This window comes from Sceloporus undulatus, chromosome 1 (assembly GCF_019175285.1).
Source record: "Sceloporus undulatus isolate JIND9_A2432 ecotype Alabama chromosome 1, SceUnd_v1.1, whole genome shotgun sequence".
Taxonomy (NCBI): domain Eukaryota; kingdom Metazoa; phylum Chordata; class Lepidosauria; order Squamata; family Phrynosomatidae; genus Sceloporus; species Sceloporus undulatus.
In genome coordinates, this window is record NC_056522.1 from 8,320,406 (window position 1) to 8,334,469 (window position 14,064).

The following is a 14,064-nucleotide window of genomic DNA, read 5'->3' on the forward strand; positions in this document are numbered from 1 at the left end:
TTTTTTTTTTTGAAATCCCATTTTTTCTATCAACTCTTTTACTTCTCTCTTGGAAATGTTGATCATTAGCATTTTTGTTTTAGATTTGTTAACTTTATATCCAGTAATTTTCCCATAGTGTTTTAAAATATGCATTAAATGGTCCACACTTTCTTTGGGTCTGCTATTGTCAAATCCAAATCATCGGCGTATGCTCTTAATTTAAATATTTCCTTTCCAATTTTTACTCCCTCTACTTTTTGATCTTTTCTGATAATGTTCGGCAGAATTTCCAATGATAAAATAAAAAGAAGTGGAGAAAGTGGACAACCCTGTCTGACTCCCTTGTTAATTGGGAATTTAGCTGGTTTTTTCTCCATTAATAAGAACACTCACTTCCTGGGTTGAATAAATTTTTAAAATCCAATTCAAAAAAATTTCTACACTTCCATTTTTTTCAAGACCCCAAAGTCCCATCTAATATTGTCAAACGCATTCTTCAAATCTAGAAAAATCATCTCCAGGTTGTTTTTTAAAATATTTTTTTCATGAATTTCAATTATATTAATTAAGTTTCTAATATTATCTTTTATTTTTCTACCTGGGAGAAAGCCATTTTGGTCTATGTGAATCCACTTCAACAATATATTTTTTAGTCTTTCCGCCAAAATTGATGCTAATAATTTATAATCTGAATTTAATAATGCAATGTGTCTATAAATGTTTGGATCTAATAACACTTTATCTTCTTTTGGTATTAAAATTATGTAAGCTTGACTCCATGTTTGGGGCATATTTCCCGTAATAATCTGATTCATAGTTTTTATTAGTGGGGATTCCAATTGTTCTTCCAAAATTTTGTAATATTTGTTGGAGAACCCATCTGGGCCCAGAGATTTACCCATTTTACTCTTCTTAATTATTCGCTAGAGTTCTTCCCTAGAGATTGGCTCCTTCAAATACTCCATATATTTCAATGTTAGTTTTTGGAGTTATTGTTTGTCTAAATATTCCTCAATTTTATTTTATTTTATAACAAATTTCTCTAAATAATTCTGTAAAGTGTCTCAAAACGTTTTTTTAAATTCCTTCCTTACTAGTTATAATCTTTCCTCCTCCTCATATTTTTGTAATTGTTCTTTTTGCTCTCTCCTTTTTCAAGTTGTACATTAATAATTTCCCTGGCTTGTTAGCTGCTTCATAATATCTGTATCTTGTAAAATTCTCCTTTTTGATAATTTTTTCTAATATTTCAATTTGTTTCTGGATATATTTAATTGCTTGTTTCGCTTCCTGATTTTTAAAATCCTTCTTTAATCTTTTTTCCCATTTGTCTAGTTGCATATTTAATTCATTCAATTTCTCTTTCCTTTTCTTTTTCCATTGACCTATGTTTTTAATCAAGCAACCTCTTATAACTGTCTTCGATGTGTCCCAAACCGTCCACGTCGGGCATTCATCATTTATGTTTTCTTTAAAGTAATTTTCAATTTAATTCTTGATCTCTGCAACTGTTTTTTCATCTTTCAAAATATTTAAGTTTATCCTCCAGTTATAGTCTTTTTTTCCAAATTCCAAATGTTGTAAATTGCATGTTTTGAGTGATATATTATTTCATTGTATGTAATATAGATGTAACTGCTGTTTTTTTGGTTGTAATTCCCGATCCATCAGGAGAGGTGGGAAATATAAATAAAATTTATTATTATTATATTCAGTTCCAGAAGCCTCTCTGATTGGTTGTGAGGCTGGGAAGGGGCATCCCTGTTTGGTGGAGGATGACTATGGCAACCCTAATTACCCCACACAGATAGGGTTGAAATACCATGTCTCTGCGGTGGTTGATTAGTGATATTTTCATTCTCATGTCTATTAACCAAAACACAAGCAATTCATCCTGATCAAATATTTTTATTTTCATCACGTTTAGGTGATAATCTTCTGCATGACGCAGTAATTGCTGCTGAAGTAAATGGGGATGTTTTCTCTTTAACATTCATTACCCCATCTGCAAAAAGATAAGAAAAGGTAAGAAATCGATTTAATCAGCAGATTTATAAGCAAACAATATCTCCTTCATCTGTTATGTAGAAGACAGTTTTGGAAAGTCATATCAAGAAAATACGATGGTAGTTGTAGGATTAGGTGCAGTTTCAGAAATGAAGACATTTCTACTCTGAGGCTTGTATGAATGTCACTTTCTCATAAGACAGGGGTAGGCAACCTTTTTGAGCCGGGGGCCGGGTTGGTGTCCCTCAGGGAACTGGGGGGCCGAAGCCAGGGGTGGAGCTTCAACCCTCCGGGGCGGGGCCATGTGCGTGGGGTGGAGCTTCCACCCTCTGGGGCGGGGCCATGTGCGTGGGGTGGAGCTTCCACCCTCCGGGGTGGGGCTGCGTGCCGGAGGCGGAGCTTCCACCCTCTGGGGGGCCTCCCCATCTTTGCTGGCCCCTGACGGGCCCCAGGCCCCGTCAGAGACCGGCAAAAAAGCTGATGGGGGCCACCAGCGCTGGAGGGCCCCTGAGGGCCTCAGCGTGGCACCGGCCTCCCAGAGCCCCCTGCCGCCGTCGAGCCCTCCTGGAGGGCCCCAGAGATGGCAAAGGGCCCCCAGAGCCCCCCTGCCGTCCCTCGGATCCCTCTTGGAGGCCCAAGGGATGGCAAAGGGCCCCCCAGAGGCCCCCGCACCCTCGGAGCCCTACTGGAGGGGTCCCAGGGATGGCAAAGGGCCCCCCAGAGGGCCCCTGCCACCCTCGGAGCCCTCCTGGAGGCCCCAGGGACGGCAGCAGGCCCCCCAGAGGCCCCCTACCGCCCTCGAGCCCTACTGGAGAGCCCCAGGATGATAAAGGCCACCCAGAGGCCCCTGGCCGCCCTCGGAGCCCTCCTGGAGGGCCCCAGGGACGGCAGCAGGCCCCCAGAGACCCCCTGCCACCCTCGAAGCCCTCCTGGAGGGGCCCCAGGGACGGCAAAGGGCCCCCCAGAGGCCCCCTGCCTCCCTCGGAGCCCTCCTGGAGGGCCCCATGGACGGCAAAGGCCCCCCACGAGCCCCCTGCCGCCCTCGTAGTCCTCCTGGGGGGCCCCAGGGACCGCAAAGGGCCCCCCAGAGGTCCCTGCCGCCCTCAGAGCCCTCCGGAGGGCCCCAGGGACGGCAGCAGCCCCCCCCGTGAGACCCTGCCGCCCTCGGAGCCCTCCTGGAGGCCCCAGGGACGGCAAAGGGCCCCCCGAGGCCCCCTGCCGCCTCAGAGCCCTCCTGGAGGGCCCCAGGACAGCAAAGGGCCCCCAGAGGCCCCCTGCCACCCTTGGAGCCCCCTGGAGGGCCCAAGGGACGGCAGCGAGCCTCTTAAAGGCCCGCCGCCGCTGCTGCCGCTGCCGCCCATCATGGCTTTTCGCCGCTGTGGGCGCCGCCATTTGGGGCGAAAAATGGCAGCGCCCATAGCCCCAGAGGCCACTCGGGGTGCCACCATTTTCGCCCAAAATGGCGGCGAAGTGCGCGCACCTCGGGGGAAGTCGCACGAGACTTTGCTGCCATTTTGCTGGACCAAAATGGCGGCGCCCAGAGCAGCGAAAAGCGCGCGACGGGCGGCCGCTGCGCGGCGGCAGTAGCAACAACAGAAGGCAGGGGCCGCCGCTGTCATAAGAGCTAAACAGGATCTCCAGATCTGCAGGGAATACACTTCCAATTTCCAACTGTCCATGCAAACCATGGAATGTTTGCTGCTTCCTTGCCCTCCTGACATTTCTCAATCCTTTCCTGTTGGGAAAATAAGGGGGGTGTCTGGTTGCCTAAATAGTCACTAAACTAGAACTACACCAGAATTCCCTCCAAAATTCCCTAATGGCTATGGATAGGAAGAGTCCAAGAAATTCCAAACTATCAGGAAATTTAGGAAGGCACGTAAAGACTCATAAGGCCCTCTTGGTCAGTCCAATGACACACCCTCATGGCCCACTATTGTTTCTCCACTTTGGCATAAAGGCCAAGAGATGCTTCACCCATGGGCTGATCCAAGCTGACAGGAAATCATGCGGATAATGCTTCATACCGAAGGCTGACTAATACCAAGAGCCGAATGTGGATGTGTGTCCTCACTCACTACTTGCTGTACTTGCCCAATGTCACCAATCTATTCTCCTATTAGTGTGCAAAACTGAGTAATGAAGCCATTCCCAAAATATCCTAATCCTCTAGATATGTGGAAACCATATGAAAGAAGGAAGGAAGTGCTGGAGAATGCAGAGATGAGCTGTGTCCCATGGCACACCTGCAGAGTTAATGGACGTAGCAGGATGCCTAGGAGAAGCTGGATGTGAAGAGTGAAGACTCTCAGCTGCACAGCAAATTTCCTTGCACACACAGACTGCAACCTTGAGCCTCACAGCTTGTGGAAATGAATCTCCAGAAAGCGAGACTTCACTCAACACTAGGGCTTTTAAATCTTTGTTGCCAAGCTATTACAAAGATGGCACAGAGTATCAGACAGCCTTGAATACTCACAGCTATACAAACTAACAAAGTGCTTCTCCAAGCAACGAATATAACAACCCAACAACGGAGATAGTAACCCTCTCCCTTATATAGGTGGTCTTCCTGGAAGTCATGTGACAGCCATGCCACCAATGTAATCTGGCTGGTTTCATACCCAGTACCTGTTGAAGCAGAATATTACCCATGATGCACTTTATAATCCAACACTGAAAACCATGGTGTCTTAGATAATGTGTATCTCAAATTTAGCACAGCATCATAGAGTGGAAGAAATCAAAAGGGCCATCCAGTCCACCCCCTGCCAGGAAGGAACTCTCAATCAAAGCACCTGGACAAATGGCCATCCAGTTTCTATTAAAACCTCCAAAGAAGGAGACTCCACTACTCTCGACAGTTTTCCACTGTTGAATATCCCTTACTGTCAGAAAGTTCTCCATATATATTGCCAGCCTCAGAGGTTTATCACTTACTTGACAGTGGAATACAGGGAGTAATGATGTTTGGGGCAATGGGACATACATGAAGTAATAGGTGCCTGCTTTGAGTGGTGAGGTCAAAGAAGAAGACACATACACAATCCCTCTATTCCCAAAAGGGGGTGCAAGAGACAGAAATAATTTGCTGAAGGAGTATAATCTTTCCACCTCTCATTACAACATTCTTGATTGTTGGGTTTATCTTTTTGACGAGTAACATTCTTTCTCAATTATATGTGTGTGTGAGACATAGTCTCTTTGTGTGTTATGATGACAACAATGACTTCCTGAAAATAATCTGAAAAGGCAGATAAGATCTGCCTCAGAATCCCTTCCAACATCAATTTGGGCAAGAGCAGCTGAAACAGTTAATTGTCCACAAAATCCATGATATGTACATGTTGCTCATAGCTGACAAAGGTAGAGGAGTAGAAATCTTACCCTGTATGCCTAAAGCACCCTAGGTCTCCATCACCACCACAAACTGGGGTATGGCATGGACGCTCTTTTCACATAACCCACGGAATTTTCACACTCTTTTGTATTCTTTGGGCCTCCAGGCTTTGCTTGGCACGGTCCAGCACATTCTGTTCAATAATAAGAAAATCATACTTTCAGGTACACACTGAGGCTATAATGAGTTAGACATCCTCTATCTACCAATCTAGACTCTACCTATTAGTCAATATCTTTACTTCCATCAGGGTTCGGTCTTTTAAAAAGCATGTCTATATAACCCACAGACCAGGACGTAGTTTTTTTCCTGTGCTTCTATATCAGCTAGAGAGTATTATAAACACAGACTCTCTCAGGACACATATCTTCTGGCATATACATGTTGAGTGAATTTACAGAAGCGGTCAAGTTCAAACGGGAGGGATTCCCAACTGACCTCAAGCACCCTAATTTGGAAAGGGTTTCTGGTTTAATCCAACCAGAGGTCTATCCCAATAGGAAGCTTCTTCCCCTTGTTGCGTTTCCAAACCCACATATAATGTGTGGTACAATTCACCATGAAGGGCATGGAAAAATACTACTCTACAAAACGAGGGGTTCAGACTGATAACTAACAGTGAAAATCATTGCAGTTGGAAATTTTCTAACAACAAGGCTATTACACTCCATTTATTTTTTACCTTTAAGAGAATTACTGAAGTTAGAATTTCAGCATTCATTTTATTCATATTTTGGGATCAGTAAAACTTTGAACTACTTAATGAAGGTCTCATGCTTGGCGGCTAACAAAAGTAACATTTCAAGTTCGTACTTTCAATGACATTTTAATGTCTAAGATTTCCATCTGGCCTTACCTCCAGAAAACAAGATCGCTCCCTAAAAGAAGAAGAATGACAAGCTGGCCACTTGACATTTGAAGATTGACTGGGATCTTGTGTTGAAGACTGGATTGGAAGGTTCTGTATCATGTAACCACTTGATACCCAGCTATATAAGGGCTCTGGGCTATACTGACACGTAAGCCCTTGGCTTATTGCCAAAGCAATATGCTCATCCAATGCATGCATAAAACACATCATGAAGCCTCACAGAGTGTGAAACAGAAGAAGTCCTGTACAGTACATTAACCTGGTATGCTCCTGGTTGAAATAATGTTTCACATTGTAAAACAAAGAGTTGAAAGGAAGAGAAACAACACTAGGGGACTAATCATATGTACAGAGCAAAGCTATGCAGTGAGCACATTTCTCTCTGGTCACCTGGCATCTACTATATACACTCCGTTGTTGTGCCATTTCTGGGTTTATTTGAGGCACCCAAGAACCCTTTTCTCAAGGGGGAAGTTACTCAGAAGTTGGACTGATAGGTTGGAAATGGCCCCTTATCTCTGATCTCTTGAGTAATCTGATCCCATGATGAAGTTTGCAGATGCTACTAAAAAAAAACGACCTATCATGAACTACCACGAGAAAGGCAATTTAGGAATTTTGAATTCCTGAGGCTCTTAAGCATTGACCTTCTCTGTTTTAGAAATGAGAAACTGTCTCCTTCAAATACACTGCTGGTATTTGTTTGCCTAAAATACCAACCAGTGACTTGAATTTTTTCCTTTGAGGAAGATGATTCCCATTTCCTTTGCCAGAGAACCAAATTCTGCATGAAGTGTGTTCAGTGACAAGTACATCAATTGAACCAACAAAGATAAAGTAAACTAAAGCGGTTGAAACGTCCATTTGTGGAGAGCAGTAACCGCCCCTTTCCCAGTGTATCAGGGCCTCGTGGTTACACCGGCAGCCGCTGAGGCCCCGATCCCGCCGCTTACAGGCTGCCGCGGAAGCGGCAAAAGGCTGCTTCTCGCAGCCTGAAAAGGGGTGTCCCTGGGGTTTGGCCCCTTTCTCCTTGGTCCGCTGGGCGCAGCGGTTCTGAAAGCTGGCCCAGTGGACCAAACCAGGAAGGAGCTCCAAAACGGAGCTCCTTCCTGCTCCTCGTTTAAGGTGCAGCAGGCACCCTCGTTAGCGAGGACTCACATCCGCACGCCGTTATAAGAGGCATCGCAGCTGTGATGACCTCATGGTGGCGGCCTTGTGGAACGGCAGCCACCATTTGTGCAGAAGCACCGCCCCTTTTCTAACCCTAGTACACGCTTTGCGTGTACTTTAATGCCCGTATGTAATGGGCCCTCAATGATGGAATACCCTACTCCATCCCATTCTCTACTTGAAGGTCCATACAAGGAACGTACTGAACCTTTTCAGTTTCATTGCTAAGCATTCCTGTCAATTGCTGTACTGATGCACATGAAACAGTTTGTAACAGTCAGTTCAAAGCCCCAGCACTGATTTCACTTTTAGGATAGACAAATGGTGAGTAGGCCTGTATTCTCAGACACATTTTAAGACTGCCCCTAGGCCAGTATCCTTAGGTTAGGTACCGATGGATAGAGAAAGGGCAAGACACCCTCCTTTGACTCCCCTGCCTTAGCCGCCGATGTGGTGCCAACGGTGTACTCCTCCAACACTCCCACTGACAAGGCTCCGTTGCTTCCTGCATCTTGATTTCTCTACTCTAGAGAGCCTAAGAACTTTAAAATAGGAGACAGAAAGTGGACTTTGAAAGCATAGTAGTATTTTAGCTGGTGCTTATCATGGCCGTCTGTGCTGCCCCCTTAACTTGTAGTGCATCTTTCATTGATGGGCAAAAACCATTTACTGAGTTACTCAATCTCACTCTTATAGAGAGTATTATAGTGGAAATAGGCTCATCGGTTCCAGATTCGCCTCCTATTTGCTATGCAATGCAGGCTATTCCAATACAGTGAGCTCAGAATATATCATCTGGTTAACATAGGGTACAGAACGTCTCTTTCTCAACATCTATTTCCTTGAGGATTCACATATAAGGGTAGGAGTGCATGACCTGATCAATAAGCACATTGCTTCAGGTATAAAGCCCAAGAGTCGCCAAACAACAACACGACCCTCTGAACTGTTTGTGTTTCTTCACATTCAGGATGCAGGTCTTCTTATTATTCTTGTAGTTCAATGATTATCATGGCATACTGGTGACTGACAGAGTTGTGGAGCTATCTCTTTATAGCCCGATACAGGACTGGCCTTTTGTACCGGCCTGGAGCAAAAACTAGGGCTCGGTAGGCGCACACCAATCGTACGCTGTTAGAGCCCAGGATGCGTGGGCCGCCATGATGCATGGCCCACCCACCAATGCATGCATTGGTGACATCACAAAAGGCTCAGCGTCCAAATGGCGCTGTGCAGCTGTAACATCACCCGCACTGTCTTATGGTGCTTTCTTGTTTGCAGCTGGAGCACCAATAGGAGCTGCTTCTAAGCACCCTTTGCTGGCAGTGGCACTGTGCCTTTGGTCATGTATTACTGCAGTAATGCTGTCAGCAAAGAGGGTGGCTCCAGCTCGCATTTTGCAGGCGGTGTGTAACCGGGCCATATAAGATATGTAAGTAGATCTGCATCCTGAATGTGAAGAAGTGACAAGTCATGTTACTGAAGCTAACAGGGCTGTGTGTTTTCCAGACGGGTATGAAAGTAAATAATAATAATAATAAACTTTTATTTATATACCGCCCTTCCATCGATCAGGGGGTGAACATAACAATAAAACACAATACAGGTATAAATACACAAATACAAGGTTAAAAAAACACCCTTAAAACCCGATAGCCTTCCGTCTTGCCGACAATGGAGGGAGGAAGGCCATCTGGAACTTCACTCGGGGTATGCAGTTCGAAATAGAAGGGTTTTTAAATCCCTCCTAAACGGGCCGGGAGGTGGCCGAGCGGAGCTCAGTGGGCAACGTTCAAAGAGGAGTAATTGCTGCCCAGAAGTCTGAGGGTGTGGGGCGGAATCATATGGGGAGAGGCGGTCCTTCAGGTATTCTGGGCCCAAGCCATGTAGGGCTTTATAGGTAATCACCAACACCTTGTACTGTGCCCGGAAGCGGATAGGCAGCCATGCAGGTCTTTAAGCCGCAGGTGTCAAGAGGCTGGTCTCTGGAAAGTACCAGTGACCAGGCCCTGGCTTGCCATTTATGTCTGTATTCCAGCTGTAGCTTCCCGGGTATAGCTACAAGGGTTGCCCGCCATGCTAGAGTGCATTGCAGACAGTCCAATTCTAGAGGTTTTACCAGAGCTGTGTACCACCCGTTTCAAGGTCCCCTCTGGGCCATGGTATGGGGCCGCTAGCTGTGCGAAATAAGCCGAAGATCTGATCACAGTGCGCTCTTGAAAAACGTCCGCATGTCCACCTGAAGATGTCAGGTGGAGCGAACGACGATCAAAGAAGGACCCCCAGGGGGACTGCGCCACGGAGTCCTTTCACCGGGAGAAGCATGATCCCGTTCAGGACAGGGACCACCACCGCGCATTCCTGGACCAGGGGAACCTATCACACGTACCTCCGTTTCCATCTGGAATTCAGAACTGAGTCTGGTTTCCCTCATCCAGCCATCCATTACTGGGGGGGGGGGGGGGAAACTCCAGACAGTGCCACGAGGAGCGAGAGACCCATCCCCAGTGCCACGCATCAGTCGAAGACATAGATGAAAATTATTGGGTGTCATCAGTGTGACTGAATAACCCCGGGCGCCGCATGTCTCCGGATGGATTCCTCCCAGTGGTTTCATGTAAATGTTACAATAGCATGGGAGACAGAATGGCTCCTTGAGGGCCACCCCAGTGTTTAAAGGGCCCTCTCTTGATCGGTAGCACACGTCTCACCAGCTGCACCTCTGGAAGAACCTCCCAGAGAGGTAGGAGCGGAACCACTGGAGCGCAGTGCCCGCCATGTCCCATCCTCGCCAGGTGCTCCAGAAGGATACCATGGTCTATGGGTATCGAACAGCCGCTGAGATTGTCCAAGCAGCCACCAACAGGGACACGCTTCCCCCTGTCGATGCCAGACGGAGCATCACGACCAAAGGCCGACCAGGCCGGTCTCAACCCCGTCACACCCACCCTGAGACAGCCACGTTTGTAAGGGGTCCAGATAATCCGTTTCATCCATCAAGACACGATCTGAAGCTGGATTGGCAAAAACCGCCCCTACTCGACGCACTTTCCCAAAAATGGCAGCAGCGAGAATGGCCCAATACATTACAATGTACCAAGGGGGTTCCGAGGGAGGGCTTTTTTAGGAAAGGTTTTACATGGCCCAATTTCAAATCAGATGGGAAATTAGCCCTTCCCCAAAGATGTGGTAATAATGATCTGGCGTAACAGATGATGTGGGTACTACCGCGTCCCCCCTGAGCCTCTAGGCCATAGGAGGGAACAGGGATCAGAAGCAGCAGGGTCGTTTTCCCCGAAACACTTTCACGAGGATGCTTGTCCAACTCATGCTGGTACTACCAACTCGCAAACTGATCACAGTTTCAATGGAGTCCACGAGGGAGCTCTGGATGCCTTCACCCTAGATTCTGTTCTAATGCCGGTCATTCAAGACCTTGCCGCTTATCCGAGAGGTTGTTATCCGCGAAGACAGTTATTAAAATGGTTCACAGCATGCGCATTAGGAAGGTTCCATGATCTGGTTCAGTGGCAGGAGGGAGCTGAGTTAGCTCCCTGACTACCCTGAACAACTCGCTGCTGGATGCGATTCCGCGGACGCGACACGAGCACGCATCCGAGAATGAGTTATTCAGTCGCTCCGGTATTTGGCATCCGTGAGTCCTCTTAAACAGTTTTGGTCTAGGAGGTGAGCCTTGTCGGTCGTCTAAGCAAAGGTGTTTCCGCCAGCGGTTAACTCTCTAGCTGTCGGCAGGACCCCGCTCGTCCTTGCCCGAGATCTTCCGTATAACCCAGGGCTTTCGGCTTGGGAAGCGGGCCTGGATGAGGGCGCTTGGGAGCGATACTGTGTATAGAGCACTAGAGAGACAGGATTCCAAATACGCAGTCAGGGCACTCAAACAGAGTAGCAGCCGCACTGTCACACCAATGTGTCTCCCTACAAGGCTCCTGGAACCTGTCTTGGGTGTCCATCAGCCTTCGAGGGTGGGACCATCCCTAAACTGGTCGCCACCCCACGGGGGGGATGGGATCTGGTTGTATGAGACCTTGATTTTGTGCCTCCACCAGGAAAGATGACCATCCATGACAGGGGGGAAATATTAGATATTTACCGCCACACGGATTTCCCGCATCCGAACCAAAGACCCTAGATCAAGAGTAATCCCCAGCGAAATGGCGTTGAGACCCGAGGAGATCAGCCTGGGACAGGCCATGGCCGCCATGGTGAATCCATGGAATTGTCCTGAGCTTGGCAACCGGTATTGGAATATAGCTGGCTTTGTGACGGGCGATGTTGAAGTCAACCCAGGACAAGTAAGCCTGGAGGCGTCTCCAGCATCAGCTAACCGCAACTACAGCCTGTGTCAGCTCGTTCAAGGGTGAGTCATGTGTAGCGCACGGGGTGGCCGCATACACCAACAGAATCCCTAGCACTGTCCCTAGCCTTTAGGGTCCAGAGTACAAATTACATTCGATTAACGAGCCGTACGTCTGTCGGATGTGGTGGTTCCTGGTAAGGAGACAAGGTGGTTCCTATGTATCAGGCCCCCCCCCCCCCGCACCACCAACCTGGGCTGGTCCTTCACCGAGAAACCCGACAGGGAGTTTCCCACACAGCATCCCCCTCAGGCGCAAGCCAGGTCTTCGGTAATGCAAGCCAGGGTCGCAATTAATGGTCTCTCCAACAGACATGGAGGATGGGGGACTTGTTGTTAATCGACCTGGCATTGCAACAGTCGAACCAGCGTCAGGGTTTGTGGCACGGATGGAAGTGACCCTCAAGGTCCCTTGGTTGGGAAGGGGGACAGGAAGGCAGAGATAGATATGACGCATGCGATCTCGCCTTTCCCCTCGGTAACGCAAGTCCATTCTCCCACGCAACCATACCTCCCCTTGGGCCCCCACACTACCTCAATGGGCAGCTCCGCTCAATGCCGATGTTATCCCGCCTCCTCCCCCAGGCCTGCGCATCCCCCGCATCCATAACTCTGCCCCGCACCCTTCACCCACGCAATTGAAAGAGGCAGAGATTCAGCCACTTCAGGCATCCAATCCTGCTTCAAGGCTGACATTCACACAGCCCTCTAACTGGAACATCTGCGCGCTAAAGATTGCGGACCTACCCTGGGGCGGTGGCGCAGATGCGCACTCCGACCCACCCAGAGAGGAGCCCGCCCGGCCAGCAACAGCCGAGTGGCCCCTGGCCAACAAGTCCGGCAGGAGAGGGAGGCACTCTGGCAGAGACATGGCTCTCAGGTGGGGAGGCTTTCAGGATAGAGGCGAACTGGGGTTGCGGTTGCATCAGAGGCAGGCTGCCCTGAAAGGGCAACCAGGGCAGGAGAGGATGGCAGCATCCCCTCCTCACGTCCTGTCCACATGATTTGGTCATGGCTAGTTTGGCCATTGTTATGAGGCCATAGTCTTATCCCATTTTACTTCAACAGCACACATTACTGTGTTGTTCTACAGATCCAGATTGCACCAATAATTAGAGGCATATCTGTTTTTTATTTCTGTGTTGGATTGTCATAAATTGAATGTTGCTATGCACAGTGGGACTTTTTTAAGATTCAGTTGATATTTTTCACTAACAATCAGACACAGTTCTCTCATGCTACCGGAAGATCCCGGATGCACACATCAGATGACATATATTGTTATCTCCTCTTATTCAAAATCAGTTCGCCTATCTCAACATCCAATGACAAACAAAAACAAAAATGCCTTTATTGGCCACCACAAATGCACCAACATATACTTGTTGCCCAAGCTTTCCGAAAGCTGCTATGGGCTTGCTCATCGATGCCAAGGTATGTTACAAACCAAAACAGCAGAAAAGAAGAAGAAAGAGCAAGAAACAATTGGGAGAGTTAGATGAATCTGGCCTGCCATGATGTTTCAGTCCTTAGTCAAAGCATGTTATGTACTGAGGAGGAATATCTTTGCAGACCAGGCTCCTCCTTATCTGCTGACCATGCGGCAATAAGAAAGATTTCAATCAAGTCCAGGAAAATTTAAAGTACTAATCGCATGGTAAATACATCGCGACGCCACTACTTTCGACCAATCCAATATGTCTCCTCCATTCCAGTACGTTGTAGCGCATGAGCACGAACAGGAGATTCCTCAAGAAGTCCTCCATGGTTCTTGACATCAAGGGAACATTTGTAGTGAATTGCTAGCGGTTAAAAAAGTGACTTGAAGTCAAAAGAAAACCAAAGAAAAAAGGTTTAACCAATGGAGTGATGTTGTACTGTGTGCGCTTGACAAATCCTAGTTCTGACTTATTTATCGGACACCCTAATTCAATATAACCATGTGGTTTTTTTTTTGTTTTATGGGCGGGTAATTTTCTAAATGTAATTGTTATGCACTTTTAAAACTGCCTTGATCTGTTGGAAAGGCGGAGGGTAAATTAACAGTTCTATTATTGATTATTATTATTATTATTATTATTATTCATTATTATTATTATATATTATTCTCAGCCAACAAGTTTTCAAAGGACAGGTTTGTCCCTTGCCTTTCTGCTGCAGATGCGGAGAGTGTGACTTGGTCCAAGGTTACCCAGTGGTTTTCCAGACCTGAGCAGGGTATACACACCTCTGGTCCCAGAGCCACAGACCAATGGCGTC